General features: G+C 36.6%; 2 long non-coding RNA genes across 4 annotated transcripts in view; one reads left to right on the top strand and one right to left on the bottom strand.

Annotated features, from left to right (window-relative positions):
- LOC126596188 (uncharacterized) overlaps positions 1–5,886 on the bottom strand; it is a 99,746-nt gene extending 93,860 nt beyond the window's left edge. Inside the window, exon 1 of the long non-coding RNA XR_007613906.1 lies at positions 5,789–5,886. This is a non-coding gene — a long non-coding RNA (uncharacterized LOC126596188). The remainder of the gene's footprint in view (positions 1–5,788) is intronic.
- Positions 3,954–12,564, top strand: LOC126596186 (uncharacterized). Of its 3 annotated transcripts, none has more exons than XR_007613903.1 (3): positions 3,954–4,036; positions 10,780–10,874; positions 12,372–12,564. It is a non-coding gene; the product is annotated as an uncharacterized LOC126596186 (long non-coding RNA). The 3 variants fall into 3 exon arrangements; XR_007613902.1 differs by lacking the exon at positions 10,780–10,874 and adding an exon at positions 4,120–4,214; XR_007613904.1 differs by lacking the exon at positions 3,954–4,036 and adding an exon at positions 10,597–10,696.
- Positions 12,565–13,059: the final 495 nt, after the last annotated feature.

Raw genomic sequence — 13,059 nt, 5'->3', positions numbered from 1 at the left:
TCCTCAAACATTACGTATTGCAACGTATTAAAGTTTGGTAACGATCCAACGGTCGGATCATCAATTCACATTTTCACCTAATGCGAAAACTATAAAACGTTATTCGAACACCTAACCAACAATCCTTAATAACTTTCTCATACGGTGCTCAATTTGGGTATATGAATATACCACAGTGATCTACTCGACGTCACGGACGTCGAAATATTTTTAAAATAATTTTTTACTGTAGCACGCGCCCCCACGCGCCAAGGAAGGCACGGGTCCACGCGCGCCCACGCGCACCTTCTTCCTCGCGGGTTCGCCGGACTGGTTTTTCCGGTGGCCGGAAAACTGGGGAATTTTCAAATGCTTCGTTCTCCTTCGTTTCTCAACCATTTTCTTCGTATAATATCAATTTAAAGCCCTCAACATGTAGAATCACAATATACTACTTTTAAGCTTCAAAAACAACTAAATCTCACCGGAAAAATCCAAGCAAAACCGGCCAAACTTAACCCTCGTGATCCCGACGTCCAAATCCTTCCAACGAAGCACTCCAAGCTTCCTTGGGATCTCACTAAGCTCACTATGAGCTTGGATTGTCCTAAAAATCAACCAATTCAAAGCTCATGAACAGTACACATTCACGGCAACTTTAGAAACTAGGGTTTTCGAAGTGAAACTTACCTTAAACTGGTACCTACGTGATCGTGGAGTCCTCAGGAATGCAATGGTGGTTTTAAATCCGGCGTTGGTAATAGTTTTAGGTGGTTTTGATGGTTACCCGTGTGTTCGAGAGGGTGAGAGAGAGAGAGTGAGGTCTGAGGAAGAGAAAGAGAGTATGAAGGACAGTATACGGGAAATGGGGAGGGAAATAAGGAATGGGGATCCCACGTGGTCCTTTTCCAATCCCCAACTCTAAACCACAAAATTTTAACCTAAAAATCTAAGTTCCATCCTTATTAAATTCCATTTTATTTTCAAAACTTAGGAACCTAAATAATTATCAACTTGAGCTTCACATACTTAGTATTTCTTAAGGGCAATTTCGTCCATTCACAGCCACGAATGTAATATTTTGGAACGGGCTGTGACATCTGGCCTCCTTCTCGCTTAACTTCAAAGTTCCTACGGAACCCGAAGCTAGGGAGCTCCTAAAAGGCCTCGTGCTAGGTAGGGATGAGAATATACATTTAAGGATCACTCCCCTGGGTGATGTGGGATGTTACATGGGTACATTTTTCAAAACCACAAAATAATAATAATTGATATCAGGCTTGATATCAATATTAAATTTATTCGATTAAACTTGACATGCGGATATTCTCATATCAATTATATAGAATGTACCCATATAAGTTTAAAAAATGAATTACAAAAAAATTGAATGCATATAACAAATTGATATATTTAAGAATGAATACATTTAACACTAAAAAATTTATATAAAAAAAATTATATGAATGGGTACATTTTAAATTAAAAAATTAAAAGTCTTTTCACAAAAAAGTTAATGGGTAAAAACTTAATCTAATTTATTTATTTATTTTGAATTGAAAATTAATTAAGACTTTAATAAGGGTGTGAGTATTAAAACCTTAAATCAATTACTAGTCTTTATAATGTCTCAGCTAATAAATATTAGTAACTAGAAACTGAATACTAATTTTTCCTTTTAAGTTCAACTCTTGAGTTCAGTATTACAAATGCCAACATAGTTGTATAAAGAAAAAAAAAATCCCGCTCCCCCAAATCAAGAAAGTTATAGTAGTTGAAGGCCGTACACAATTGAGTGGTTGCCTCCATTATATTAAGGGATAATTTGATTGCGGTCCCTAATCCTTAACATTATTTGATTAAAATTTTAATAGTATTCAAAGTTTGATTAAGGTCCCTTGACTTTGTACACCTCATTATATTACTATTAATATTTTTATTTTTATAGTTTTGACATTAATTGTTTGATATTTTATGAGATTTATAATCCTATAAATTTAAAATCCCTCATTATAATACTATTAGAAACGGTTACAATAAAAAAATTCAAACATTTTAATTGAATAAATGGATAAAAACTATGTAAAAATAAGAAATAATAAATGGCAAAAGAATGTATCCATAGTGTTAAAAAAATTGGTACATTTCACATATAACAAAGTGGTACATTAATAAAGAAGAATGGGTACATTATAAATAAATTAGGGTACAAATAAAAAATTAAAAATTTTGAGTACAATTTTCAATTTTCAATTGATTACTCCATTGATTAAAATCCTATTTATTTTCAATTTTTGATCAAGGTCCTTGGGTATTAATAACATCATTAATTATTTGAATAATAAAATATTTTTATTTTTAAATATATTCCTTTATTGTTAAAAATGTTACAATTAGTATATTTATATTTATGGTTAAATTTTTTATCATATATTTTTATTTTTAGTTACCAATTTTTAATTTGAAAATATTTTTTAATTTGTACCAATTTTCTTTTCATTTTTAATTTGTACCCATATATTAGTTTCTTTTTGTGCCCATATTTTTTAAAGTTTTATTTGTGATTGTACCCATGTGTATACCATTACGTGACATTGTATATTTAATCAATGATAGAAAAATTACATATGGTATATTTATGTTTTATGCCTAAACTTTGTATCATAAATTTATATTTTTAGTTTGTACCCACTTTTAATTTGCAACATTTTTTTTTAAATTTGTAGTATTTTCTTTTTAGTTTTATTTTGTACCCATTTATTAATTTCTTTTAGCATCTATATTTTTAAAAATTCATTTGTACTCATAATTTTTAATTTTTTATTTGTACCCTAATTTATTTATAATGTACCCATTCTTCTTTATTAATGTACCACTTTGTTATATGTGAAATGTACCAATTTTTTTAACACTATGGATACATTCTTTTGCCATTTATTATTTCTTATTTTTACATAGTTTTTATCCATTTATTCAATTAAAATGTTTGAATTTTTTTATTGTAACCGTTTCTAATAGTATTATAATGAGGGATTTTAAATTTATAGGATTATAAATCTCATAAAATATCAAACAATTAATGTCAAAACTATAAAAATATAAATATTAATAGTAATATAATGAGGTGTACAAAGTCAAGGGACCTTGATCAAACTTTGAATACTATTAAGGTTTTAATCAAATAATGTTAAGGATTAGGACCGCAATCAAATTATCCCTTATATTAACCATACGTACGTGATTACATAATTACCAAGTGACGCTTGCTAAGTCATCATCTATGAAAAATTAAGGTTATCAGTATCTAATACTAATATATTTGTAAAGCAGGGAATATGCATGATTACCATATCACGAAAATATTGCCTTTGACTTAAAATTTCAGATCAATTTGCTGTTCAGGTTTTACTTAGAATATTTAACTATTGCAACCTCATTCATGTATCTCAGTTTATACCCACATGGGCACATGGCTTTGCAGGTTAAGTAATTAGTTGGTAATATATTTAAATATATCTTAATGAATCATGTACGTAATTCTAACCTCAACTAACATACCAAATCCATTAAGACGGTGGAGATTTGACCTGGTAAACAATCCAAGGTTCGGACCACAAACCACTATTTGTAACGACCTGCTTGGGAATTATAAACAATTAATCCAAGACAAATGTCACAGCCCGTCCCGGAATTTTAATTCCGAGGACGTGAAAAGACGAAAATGCCCTTAAACGGGACTAAGGGGCGAAAATTTAACAATTGGTTTACTTAAAGTTCCTAAGTTATTTGGTGTTAGGAACTTAAACTAGGATTTAGGTTTACATTTCTACGTTTGATTTTGTGTTTGGGGTTCAGGTAGGGCCTCACACCCTAAATCCCTCCTCATTTCCCGTATACTGTCATTCTCTCTCTCTTTTCCTCAGACCTCACTCTTTCTCTCTCACCCTCTCGAACACACGGGCAACCATCAAAACCACCCTAAATCTATACCAACGCCGGATTTAAAACTACCATTGCACTCCTGAGGACTCCACGATCACGTAGACACCAATTTCAGGTAAGTTTTACTTCGGAAAACCTAGATTCTAAACTCCCCGTGAAAGAGCACTGTTCATGAACTTCGAATTGGCTTTGTTTTAGGTGAAACCAAGCTCACAGTGAGCTTAAGGAAGTCCCAAGGAAGCTCGGAGTGCTTCGTTGGCATGAATTGGACGTCGGGATCACCTAGTTCGAAGGTAGGCCGATTTCTTGAATTTTTGAAAGTTTGATCCCGTTGTTTTTAGACCCTAAAACTAGTCCAACGTGATAGTAGATGTTTAGGGCTTCAAATTGGTGTAAAATTCGAGAAATTTGGATGAAAAACGAAGGAGAATAGTGGATTTGAAATATTCCCCAGTTTCCGGTGACCGGAGTCCGGCGAGGGACGACCGGAGAAGAAGAAGGAATAATCCGTTATATTTAACGGAATATTCCTAACGGCAGTAACGGAAAAAGGTTAAGTTAACGGAATATTCCAGGGTTTTAACGGAATATTCCTGACGGCGTCAATTGACACCGTCAGTGTGCTTGGCACGTGGCCGCGCGTGGGGGGCGCGTAGGTCCGTGCCACGTCAGGCGCGTGTGGGCGCATGAGACCTCCAAAAATTATTTTAAAAATATGGGGATGATCCTGAGGTTGTGTAGGTCACTGTGGTATATTCATATACCCAATTTGAGCAATATATGAGGAGTTATTAGCTAAGAATTAGGTTATGCGTTAAATAACGTTAATTCGGTTATTTCTCGTTTAGGCGAGGCTTGTACGAACGTTGGGCATGACTAAGGGAGGCTCAGGGACCTACGACACGTCGATGTATTCTGTGAGTGGGCAGTTTTGTTTTCCGTATACATATATACTTGCCGTTTCCCAGAAATTGAAAATGCATGAAATTATACTTTAAATGAAAATGTATAAAAGTATATGAGATATATTAGTTGAAATGCCATGCATAGAAGTATGCGAAAAGTATATAGAATTATATGAAAAACGTGAATCGAATTGCCATGCATGAAATGATATGAATTGATATATGATGCATATGTATGAATTGGTGCGGCGGACGCACAGGTGAGTATCAGGTGAGTATTTAAATACTGTTATGATGATGTTGATATATATTGAGCTCAAATCCTGCACCATGGTTTAGTGCTTATAGTATTCACCGCATCGCACGCTCGCCTTGGATCCAAGTAGATGCTGGTCGCACAGTCCACGCGGAGTGGGTGCGACGGGCCAGTCGAAGAGTGTTAGTGAGATTTCGACTGGTGGGTGACCTTAGATTATGTGCACAGATGATTGATGAGAAAGCACTAGAGCGTAACTTGTGTGCAGAAGGCCGGACAGGTCACAGAGGTGACTCCGGTAGAGTGAGAGTGATAGAATTTGAGCTCTAGGTTCAACCGTACAGGGCTATTAGAGGGCCTCCGGTTGATTACTTTCTTGCACCTGATATGATTATTGTTGATGCATCCATACTTAACTGTTGAATTAGACATGGCATGGCATGATTGATAAAGAAAATGTTGAGATAGTAAAAATGAAGTTTTGAGAATATATATGTATATTTATATTTTACATTTCTGGGAAAGTATACAGGTTTTACGGAGAGGGGTTACAACGTTTTGAGAAATGTTTGGATTTGGAAAAGAATTGTTTTACTGACCCACTCAATTTTGGTTTTGCGCCCCTCCAGGTTCAGGAATCACAAAGGTGTGGTGACTACGAGGAATTCGACGGTGTTCTGACAGAATGGACAAAATTAGGACTCACCTTCGGGAGTATCAACTTATAAATTGTATCTTAAAGCTTCCGTACTGTGCAAATGGTTACGTCACTCTCACGTGACGGCCAGCATGCCCTCCTTCGGGACGGGGTGTGTCAGTTGGTATCAGAGCATGGTTGCAATCTTGGACATCTTGAGAAGTTTCTTGTGAATTCTGTCAGAACTACACCGCCTCGTAGCAAACCACGTAGTTAGAGGAATTTAGTCTCCCTGATTTAGCGGTTTAGGGGAAACTATTACTATGGTAATTCAGTCTATTGTCTAAAGGGACATTTTAGGATGGGTAATGAGTTGAACTTGAATCACTTAAGAGAAATGATGAACCTGAGGGAGCGAAGTAACGGTTTAACCAATTGGAAAAGATGTTTTAGATTATGCAAGTCAAAGGAATCTTCCTTCTGACAGGGGGTCGAGACGACTACCTGGTTTTGGGTATGAATTTGTATCCTGGTGGAAACAGGATTGTTAATTGTTGTCACCAGAGGAATCAGCCGATTTAAAATTGTTTAAGGACTTGTTTAAGGAAAAGTTTATCCCTCCGGCATTTATCGATGGTAGTAAACAAGAGTTTACAAATATGAGACAAGGTAGGTGATGATCGAGGGATATTATAGAAAGTTTTCAGACTAGCCTCGTTTCCATCCAGATATTACTGTTAATTTGGTTGAGGTGTTATGTTGTTTATGCTGGATAGTAAGAAAAAGCGGCGTTCTTTGAGTGACCACTATCCATTGTACTTCTTACCAGGAATATACGAGATGCTGTTGAGTCTTGAGGACTCTGAGAACATGAGCAACGAGAATAAAGAAGAATAAGAAATGAATGGGAATTAAAAGAAGACGATAAAGTTAATGATTCGTCATATCAAGGATATAGAAAGATTTAGAGCTTCGAAAGAAGTGAAGCTAGAGTTAATTCTTCCAGCTGTGGTTTTAATGTCGCTGGTCAGAATAAAAGTGATGGATATACTGGTAATCCCAGATATTTGAGACAAGGTGTCTCGAGTAAAGGAAATGTACCTTGTGCAGCAGGTACAAAATTAACACTTTGGGAAATGTGAAATTAATGAATGTGTTTATGTGAACAGAGCGGATACAGAATTGTGAATCGTCCCTAGAATCAGTTGTACCCAACAGTTTTCTATGACATCGTAGTATCGATTCAGCAGGTTTATGGACTTAGTAGTTTGGTCGGATTGACCGTGGGTACAGAGAGATTTGATGAGTTATATGTTCAGCCGTACAGGCCACGAGAGGTGGATCTGGCTGACGCATGAGAAATTGGTGAGTTATAGGCTCGGCCGTACCGACCACGCGGAGTGGATCCGGCCGACGTATTATTGAGATAAGAGTTGAATCAGCCGTATTGGTCATTCTAGTTGACTCCGGCTGATATATATATATTTTTATTATTATGATTGATATTGCCTAGAGAGTAGTAAATAAATGTAGTTGAGACGAGTGTATGTATTTTGCATTGAGTAACAAAATAGTATTATTATATCTTTGAGAGTGGTTGCCTACTTATCGAGACAACGATGATTTATCAGTATTGCGGGCTGCAGACCGTAATATTAATAACTCATTCGTGGATTCGTTAAGCAAGCAACCCGGTAGATTATTTTATGTTAGTATTGTACTTATTCAGAATGCTTAGTAGTAATAAAGTATGTATTGGGTCAATTAATTTTATTCCATTAGAGTGATTGTTTATAGTTGTGACTAGATGGAATGTTACGGGAAACCAGTTACTTTCCATCGAGTTGATTAATCAGAGGTTACCTTAATGAGTGGGCATGCAAAGTGAAGTGAGTTCAGCCATTATTTATGCTGTGAAAGCAAAGAGATTGTCTTGAAAGGCTGCCCAAAAATACTTAGTTCATGTGGTACTAAATGATGTTGTTTGGAGTAGTGTGAATAATGTCAAAAGGGTTAGACTTTTCTTGATGTCTTCCTTGAAAGTATACCTGGATTGCCTTCAGGCAGAGATATGAGGTTCACTATTGAATTGTTGCCAGGTATAAATTTATGTTAAAGAATTGGTTGATAAAAGTTTTATTCAACCGAGTACAACACTTTTGAGGAGCCCAGTTTGTTGGTGAGGAAGAAAATGGATCTTGAGACTGTTCATTGATTATAGACAATGGAGTCGGGTAACGATCGAGAACCATTATCCATGGTGATGTACTGATGTTTATTTAACCAGCTCAGAAGTAATTGCGAAGATTCAAAGATTGAATTGAGATCTGGTTACTACCAATTGAATATTATAAGTGACGTTGATCATAAGATGGTTTTCTGGACTTGTTATGGTCCTTATGAAGTTTGGTGTTGCTATGTGGATACTCATGCTGTTTTATGAGTTGATGGATGAAGTATTCCAATAATGCCTTGATAAATTGATATCATTTTCATTGAAGATATTCTGGCATATTCTGAGCCAGAGCAGAGCATGTAAACGTATTAAGTCGATGAAGCAAAGATTGAGAGAACGTTGATTGTATGCTAAGTTTAGCAAAGGCTAAAGTTAAATGAATCAAGTGGCATTCTAAGAATTGTTATATCTGCTTAAGGTATTCAAGTGAATCCTTAAAAGATAGCAGAAATTGAGAATTTGGAACAACCACGAGTCGTAATTGAGATTTGGAATTTCTTAACTTACCAGGCTATTTTGGATGGTTGTGAAAGATTTTTTAGTCATTGCTTTGTCATTGACGAGACTGTTGAGAAATGAGGTTATGTATGAGTGGGAAGGAAATTGTGAGCAAAGGATTCAACAACTGAAGTATTTCCTCACTCATGCACGTATTTTAGTAATCCCAGAGAATAGTGGTAATCATAAATTTTTAGTGATGTTTCTTGAATGGTATTGGATGCATGTTGATGCAAATGTTAGGGTGATTGCATACGTTTCACGACAAATGGAATCTCATGAGATGAATTACCCTACTGGTGATTTGGAAGTCACGATTACCATCATTGCTGTGAAGTTATGGAGACATTATATTTTAGTGAGAATGCAAGATTTTACAAATCAAAAGAGTCTCCGATATTTGTTTACTCGGAAGGACCTTAATTTTAAACAACAAAGGTGGATTGAGTTACTTAGTGATTATGATTGTACGACCAGGGTGATCGTAAAATTGTTCTAGCTGAAGCACTTGCTGAGAAGACTACAGTAAGATTAATGTCTGGCACGTTGCCAATAGTATCATCTTGTGGATTGAAAACCAACGGAAGAAAAATTAAGAATGGAAGATCGAGAATAAGTTATACTTGTTAATTTTCAAGTTAGGCCTGTTTGGTAAGGTCGTACTCGAGATTCAAATGGTTAACGAAGAAATTTAAGAATTAACCAAGGCAGAGAAAGAAAGGAAAAAGAATGAGTACATGATTCGTGAATCAAATGGTATGTGGATATAAGAAAACAAAAAGTATGCGCATAATGCTAAGGATTTAAAGTAAGTAATTTTGGACGAAGTACATTGTTTAACTTCTGCAATATTCCGGAAGTAATAAGATTTATTATACCATTCGACGTTGTATTGGTCAGCAGATTAAGGCAGAAAGAAATAAACCTTTGGATTGAGGCAGCTATTTTCTGTTTCGCAACGGAAATGGAAAAATATTATTTTTGGATTATGTGTACAAGCTATCTTGTACATAAGATGGTTATGATCGAATTTGAGGTGATGGTTGGTCAATGTACCAAGTTAGTACAATTACTCCAGTGCTGAGTAATAAATTTTTTTTCCAGATAGGGCAACGGTACTTATTTGTTTTATGGAAAGAAGAATTGGTTTACGGAACTGCTGAGTTTCTTAAGTTTGTTGGTTTCGCCAGTTTCCAAAGTAACGCCATAATGTCCATGAAGCGTGTCATGTGTGTCGATTTTTGCTGAATTGTGGATGGAATGCTTCTGAATAGAGAAAGATTCGATCAAGAAAGAGTTTTAGTAGACCCTGAGACTATGGATGAGTCTCCTCAAAGTATTCAGGTGATTAAGTTAACCTGAAGGTAGCCAGGAATGGCAAAAGAGACTAACAGATGGATATGCCACTAATCGAGTGTGTAAGGTAAATGGTTTGATATTTTTGGAAATTTCACCACGAACAGAAATGGCAAGAATTGGAAAGGAGACAAGATAAGATTTAGACACATCAGACCATTTTTGATCACTAAAGGAATCAACGAAGTTGCATACAAGTTTGTGATGCCTTCAGAATTGGCTAAGGCACATAATGTATTTTGGGTTCGATACGTTGTCACTAGGTGGCAGATTCGTCACATGAGATTCTGGTGCAACTATTGAGAATTAAATTGGATTCGACTTGATAAGGAACCAAGGACGACTTTGGATTGGAAAAAGAAGGTCCTGAAAAGTAAGACAGAGTAAGTGGTAAAAGCTTTGTGAAGGAAATCATTCAGTAGAAAATTATGTTTGTTGGAGTATGGTTGATTTAGTTGGTTGCAGGAATTTCGGGGACGAAATTCTATAAGGAGGGAAGATTGTCACAGCCCGTCCCGGAATTTTAATTCCGAGGACGTGAAAAGACGAAAATGCCCTTAAACGGGACTAAGGGGCGAAAATTTAACAATTGGTTTACTTAAAGTTCCTAAGTTATTTGGTGTTAGGAACTTAAACTAGGATTTAGGTTTACATTTCTACGTTTGATTTTGTGTTTGGGGTTCAGGTAGGGCCTCACACCCTAAATCCCTCCTCATTTCCCGTATACTGTCATTCTCTCTCTCTTTTCCTCAGACCTCACTCTCTCTCTCTCACCCTCTCGAACACACGGGCAACCATCAAAACCACCCTAAATCTATACCAACGCCGGATTTAAAACTACCATTGCACTCCTGAGGACTCCACGATCACGTAGACACCAATTTCAGGTAAGTTTTACTTCGGAAAACCTAGATTCTAAACTCCCCGTGAAAGAGCACTGTTCATGAACTTCGAATTGTCTTTGTTTTAGGTGAAACCAAGCTCACAGTGAGCTTAAGGAAGTCCCAAGGAAGCTCGGAGTGCTTCGTTGGCATGAATTGGACGTCGGGATCACCTAGTTCGAAGGTAGGCCGATTTCTTGAATTTTTGAAAGTTTGATCCCGTTGTTTTTAGACCCTAAAACTAGTCCAACGTGATAGTAGATGTTTAGGGCTTCAAATTGGTGTAAAATTCGAGAAATTTGGATGAAAAACGAAGGAGAATAGTGGATTTGAAATATTCCCCAGTTTCCGGTGACCGGAGTCCGGCGAGGGACGACCGGAGAAGAAGAAGGAATAATCTGTTATATTTAACGGAATATTCCTAACGGCAGTAACGGAAAAAGGTTAAGTTAACGGAATATTCCAGGGTTTTAACGGAATATTCCTGACGGCGTCAATTGACACCGTCAGTGTGCTTGGCACGTGGCCGCGCGTGGGGGGCGCGTAGGTCCGTGCCACGTCAGGCGCGTGTGGGCGCATGAGACCTCCAAAAATTATTTTAAAAATATGGGGATGATCCTGAGGTTGTGTAGGTCACTGTGGTATATTCATATACCCAATTTGAGCAATATATGAGGAGTTATTAGCTAAGAATTAGGTTATGCGTTAAATAACGTTAATTCGGTTATTTCTCGTTTAGGCGAGGCTTGTACGAACGTTGGGCATGACTAAGGGAGGCTCAGGGACCTACGACACGTCGATGTATTCTGTGAGTGGGCAGTTTTGTTTTCCGTATACATATATACTTGCCGTTTCCCAGAAATTGAAAATGCATGAAATTATACTTTAAATGAAAATGTATAAAAGTATATGAGATATATTAGTTGAAATGCCATGCATAGAAGTATGCGAAAAGTATATAGAATTATATGAAAAACGTGAATCGAATTGCCATGCATGAAATGATATGAATTGATATATGATGCATATGTATGAATTGGTGCGGCGGACGCACAGGTGAGTATCAGGTGAGTATTTAAATACTGTTATGATGATGTTGATATATATTGAGCTCAAATCCTGCACCATGGTTTAGTGCTTATAGTATTCACCGCATCGCACGCTCGCCTTGGATCCAAGTAGATGCTGGTCGCACAGTCCACGCGGAGTGGGTGCGACGGGCCAGTCGAAGAGTGTTAGTGAGATTTCGACTGGTGGGTGACCTTAGATTATGTGCACAGATGATTGATGAGAAAGCACTAGAGCGTAACTTGTGTGCAGAAGGCCGGACAGGTCACAGAGGTGACTCCGGTAGAGTGAGAGTGATAGAATTTGAGCTCTAGGTTCAACCGTACAGGGCTATTAGAGGGCCTCCGGTTGATTACTTTCTTGCACCTGATATGATTATTGTTGATGCATCCATACTTAACTGTTGAATTAGACATGGCATGGCATGATTGATAAAGAAAATGTTGAGATAGTAAAAATGAAGTTTTGAGAATATATATGTATATTTATATTTTACATTTCTGGGAAAGTATACAGGTTTTACGGAGAGGGGTTACAACGTTTTGAGAAATGTTTGGATTTGGAAAAGAATTGTTTTACTGACCCACTCAATTTTGGTTTTGCACCCCTCCAGGTTCAGGAATCACAAAGGTGTGGTGACTACGAGGAATTCGACGGTGTTCTGACAGAATGGACAAAATTAGGACTCACCTTCGGGTGTATCAACTTATAAATTGTATCTTAAAGCTTCCGTACTGTGCAAATGGTTACGTCACTCTCACGTGACGGCCAGCATGCCCTCCTTCGGGACGGGGTGTGTCACAAAGGTTCTAGTAAACAGTTCAAGACAGCAAAGTAAATCTTTAGATTTTGGATGCCAAAAGAGGTATTAGTAATTTATTTGCTGAGAGGAGCATATTTATGCGACTTAGTTAGCTTGTTTTTTTGCATTTTCATAGTTAGTTTCTGTTTATTATAGTGATTTAAGCTATTTTCGTGTGTTTGTAGGTCTAAATGAAAAGTTAGCAAGAAAGTGCATTTTGGAGCATTTTGAAGCAGTTTTGGGCCAAGAATGGATAGCATATGCATGGAGCAAGGTGGATGGATGTTTTTGAAGTTCAAAGAGGCTAGGATTGTGCTAAAGATCTAGAAGAAATGAATTTAAGACAAGAAAGATAAGGAATCAGCAAAAAAGAAGGAACATTATCCAAAACATTATCCAACCTTATCTTATCTTATCATATCTTAATCTTATCATACCTTAATTCCAACTGCAAGGGGGACTCCTCATCACATTAGAATACTTAATATCTAATTATAGA

The sequence above is a fragment of the Malus sylvestris genome, chromosome 13 (assembly GCF_916048215.2).
Source record: "Malus sylvestris chromosome 13, drMalSylv7.2, whole genome shotgun sequence".
Lineage (NCBI taxonomy): Eukaryota > Viridiplantae > Streptophyta > Magnoliopsida > Rosales > Rosaceae > Malus > Malus sylvestris.
Note: the sequence above shows the minus strand (reverse complement) of the source record. Positions and strands in the feature narration are given on the sequence as shown.